Genomic DNA, 4,636 nt, shown 5'->3' on the forward strand with positions numbered 1-4,636 from the left:
AGTGGGTGGCATTGATGTGCCTTGACTCTAGGTATAAAGGTTACAACCATGTAAGTATAAAGAAAAATATTTTATACATTAAATTCAAATAGTTATTGGCTGATGCAATGCACCGTCAAAACAACTTAAGAGTTGTCCACTACACATATAATTTTAGTTACATGGGTAATGGCAGTCATCTAGAGAAACACATGGAGCCTCTATAATGGTCTATGATTGACTCATTGAAGGAAAGACTAGAGTCCATATAGTACCCCTTAGAGTCTGGCAAAGCCTCTACTTCAATAGGCTAAGAGGGCCGACGCCCGAGTTTTTGACTAGTCATTTGAAGTTTGGATTTGCAATGATATCATGTACATGCACAAATTCAATGTTCTAAGCGTTGTGGCACATGAGAAGAGGGAGGGCCATCAAGGGATTGACATATGAAGATCATATGCTCACCACCATACTTACATGCTTAGTTTACAAAGTCCCCTCTCGTTATAGATATTTATTGATTTGCAATGCCTCGAATTATGGAACGGATTATTAAATCGAATTTCATGCACTTTGATATTTTTTTTTAATTTGATTAATTTCAAGGTTTTAAACCATATTGTTTGTATTTTGAAAATGTAGCACTCTTAAAGCCCGTTTAACATTACACCTCGGAATTTAAGTGAACTATGTTTGGATGTCTTTTCTCAGGCAACGGCGCTTTATACGCGGCTCTTGGCTGGCCGGTGTCTTCTGTGACGCCATCTCTCTCTCTCTCTCTCTCTCTCTCTCTCTCTCTATATATATATATATATATATATAGCATGGAGCCCAGCTGTAAGGCAGTAATAGGGTGCATCGTACGAGTAGGAAAACAGGATGTACGTGCATTTGCACTTCAAAGTATTTTATCAATATCAATTCTCCTACCTACATGACAGCTCTCTCAGATACTTTTCGAGTGTGTTCTGAGATTCTCACTATAACTCATGTACATATTTGTTCCTGCCAAAAAAAAAACCCTTTTTTTAAACGACATTTATGTGTCTAGCTCAGACCTAGAGTGTATAAGTGTGTGTGTGTCTGTGTGTTGTAAAATATATGCATGAGTGTGGAAACAGAGAGAGAATATTGAAATGCACATATACATATAGAGAGAGGAACATGAGAGACTATTTTATACATATTTATATACAGAGGGAAGAAGATATATATTTATTTACTCTCTATATATAGAGAGAGGGAATTTTGTGAGACCCAATAATATACATGAATACACACACAGATTTAGAATATGTGCATGTGTATGTCTCTCTCTTAAGTCTAGAGAAAGAGTCAGTGAGTGAACAAGACAACAGGCAAGACTTCTTAGCATTTCTTACTTGTTTTATGTAGATGGCCTTATGTTGACACATCATACCAGCCAGGAAGTATAGAACAAACTGTGCTCTTAGAATTGACAGCTACTAGTAACAGTCAAGTGTGTAGAATGAAAATGTGGTCTGTCTTTAGAAGCATGGAGACCTACAGTTTGTGACAAAAAGGGACAACCAGAGAAGGCACTTGCACATTTCTTGCATTGTAACTTGCAAGTGATAGACATGGGCCCCCAAGCAGCCCCGCAGCGCACATGCAAGATTCACAATCATAGTCACAGCAGGCAGGTCAACTACCAGGTTGCCTTGCAATGGAACTGCTTGGCTTGGCTTGTGCACCTAGAAAGAGAATCAGTAAGTGACCTGTGGCAAGAGCTGAGGATCTCAAATGTGAAATCTACCATTTTCACATGCTTCTAGACCCTTGTAAAATGCTCCAGCTCTACTGAGAGTTCTTTTAACCAAAGCAAAAACAAGTGACATCTCAATGAAAAAGCTAGCCTAGCAGTGAAATATTAAGTATCACAAGTCATAATATCTTGCTGTCCCAGTCAAAAGTTTTGGATAACTCCTCAAAGCTTTGCTTCCAATTCACAAAAGATATGAAATATGCTCCTTTTGTATAGATACAACCCTGAAGTATAATATCTTGCTGTCCTTTTCAAGGTTTAGATATCTCCTCCATGCTTTTGATTCCAAATTACAAATCCATGAAATGTGCCTCTTTAGAATACCTTAATTGTCTTGCTTTCATTAGGGGCAAAGAGACTTTGCCTCCAAAAACCAGCAAAGGCAATCAAATACATATTACAGGTTATACAAACAAAACTCTTATCTGAAAGAGCATGATGCTGCATCAAGCTGATGCAGACATCATCTAGGCACTCCCCTCCTCTTTCAAGTATGTGATGTAAACCATGGAATTCAAGGCCCTGAGAAGGCATGACAGGCATGCCCTCCTTAGAGCACCTGAATTTGCTCAGATATGAGCACCAAAATGCACAGGATGAGGGCCCTATGAGAGTACTAAAACCGATATCATAAGGCTCCCTTGTAATCCTTGGGGGATGCTACTCAACATAAGCAGGTCACATGTGAGCTATCCTACTGGCTGCATCCCACCTCCAGTGAATCGATTCCAATCTGCGATCCTTCAGCATTTCAAGTGCAAGCCAGAATGTGCTTATGCAAAAAAAGCTTGCCACACCAAGAGCACCACCACAGCATGACAAGATTGGGTGTCATGTGGATTGGTAATCATGTGAGATACTGAGGCAGAAGATCGTATGGAGCCCACAAACTGTCAAGTGGGCATGGCTGTCCTGTGTCCAACCGAATCCATGGCTTGCCCTTCCCACTCCAATGTAACAAACTCACAGGCCCAGGGTGGAGGTGCCTACAATGGCCTTCAAGGTTATCACCCCCAAGCCCATGTTGGTTCCACCTGTGGTCCAAAGGCTGCACGTCTCCCGCAAATACCAATAGAAAGGGGGGCAATGACCCCAGCTCATAAATTCTCATCTCCCTCTGCAGATCCATCCAGTCTTCAATGGCTTTAGCATACTCCCACTTCCTCCACATCTCCAAATTCATCACCATCACACCTGTATTGAAATAGCAAGCATTCCTGCCACTCACCACCTCTGATAAGATAGGATCGGACCAAAACAAATCTGTGAAGTACTGGGTGAAATTTGCATGGCAGTATTCAGGTGCCCCTAAGGGATGAGAATCCAGACTAGCTCCCCATAACTTGACAATGTCATCAACAACAACCAGGTCTGAATCAAGATAGATCACCCTCTTCACACATTGGGGTAGTATATCTGCCAAATAAGTCCTGGCATAATTGAGAGGCTGCTCAAGTGCTTGCCTCACAGAGGCTGAGATCCTGTGCTTGACCAAGGCCTCGTCAAATTTGTACACATTAAACTTGAGATAAGGGAATGTGCTTCTTATTAGCTGCCCCAGCTCATCCTCCGATCTACTTGCCAGAAAATGGAAGGCCACATTCTCTGGGCAGGCTGTATGCTTGACAATAGACAGCACTGCTGCTACCGAGCCTCGGATATACGCAGCATCCAATGTCATTGCAATGTGAACCAATGAAGCACCACAAAGATCTCCTGAGATGCTCTGATCAGAAGGGACACATTCCTTGCCATTGCGGAAGGCTGGGGCTTCGTGGAAGCTCGGCAGGGTGAGGCCAGTGGGACTTGGCGCTGGGGGCAAACGGGCATTGCCCTCAGAAGACAAATCTGATTCGAGGTCAAACAGAATGTATCTACCGCCATGGGCATCGTGAGAGAGCAGGAGAAGGATGATGAGAGTGAAGATGGCACAGGAAGCTGCAGGAGGGGGGCAGTGGGCACTCATAATGGGGAGGGGTGGAGGGTACAGTCCTAGCAGGAAGGGCCTGGGGTGCTGGGTGAATCCAAGTGCACTAGGAGTGAAAGGGCAGGTAGGGCCTGTGCAGTGCAATAGATTTCAAGCAATCGATTGGAGCTGGAATGGCAATGAATGGGAATCATCATGTGATGGGAAATGACAGGATGGAAGGGCGGCAAGCGCATTGCCTTGAAGGAGGGAATTTGCTCCTTCTGATAAGGTTGGGGTCTGGATAGATACTAGTTTGTCATCTCAGGGGGTTGAGACTCGAGAGGGAGGGAAATGCAGCAGAGGAAATCAGCATTAAGTGAGCGAGAGAAGCTAAAGAGAGCAGGAGCACGAGGACTATGAGAGAGAGAGAGAGAGGTGGTGGGGGGGGGGAGGGACTCGGGAGAGAGAGGACAATGCACTCTCACAAAGTCAAGGGCAGCGGCTGCAGTGTTCAGAAGTGATCAAGAGCGCTAGCCTAAGGCCTTGTAGTAGCAGTCTGCAGAGGCTCGAGTGACAGTCTATTGACTCCAATCCTATTCGGTGTTAGAGCTTGAAAGAGCGAACACACACGCGCACATACACACACGAGAGGCAAAGTCGAAACCGTCGCCAAGAGAGGCAAATTGCAATGTCTTGGCGAGTCGCGACCCTTTCCTCTTGGGGCCCATGCCTTGTATCCATGCGTGATGCACATGCCTTTGGGGCTCTAAAAACCCAGGGGCCAGGGCACCCGCAAGTAAATGGACATGCATATGCTATTCGATCAAGTTGAAGCAGTACCAACAAGCATAAGTTTACACTCAGTGTGGGAGCCCAAGGTCAATGAGGAGAGAAAAGCAAACATGTCACATGTGCATTGGGCAAGGAGAGAGAAAGGAGATGTCTATGGATGTCAACCATAG

General features: G+C 44.4%; 1 pseudogene; it reads right to left on the reverse strand.

Annotated features, from left to right (window-relative positions):
- Window positions 1-1,421: 1,421 nt before the first annotated feature.
- On the reverse strand, window positions 1,422-4,299 carry LOC148015169 (putative galacturonosyltransferase-like 3 pseudogene; annotated as a pseudogene).
- Window positions 4,300-4,636: the final 337 nt, after the last annotated feature.

This window comes from Lygodium microphyllum, chromosome 24 (assembly GCF_053477565.2).
Source record: "Lygodium microphyllum isolate KBCC chromosome 24, Lygodium_microphyllum_v1.1.10, whole genome shotgun sequence".
NCBI classification, from domain to species: Eukaryota; Viridiplantae; Streptophyta; class Polypodiopsida; order Schizaeales; family Lygodiaceae; genus Lygodium; species Lygodium microphyllum.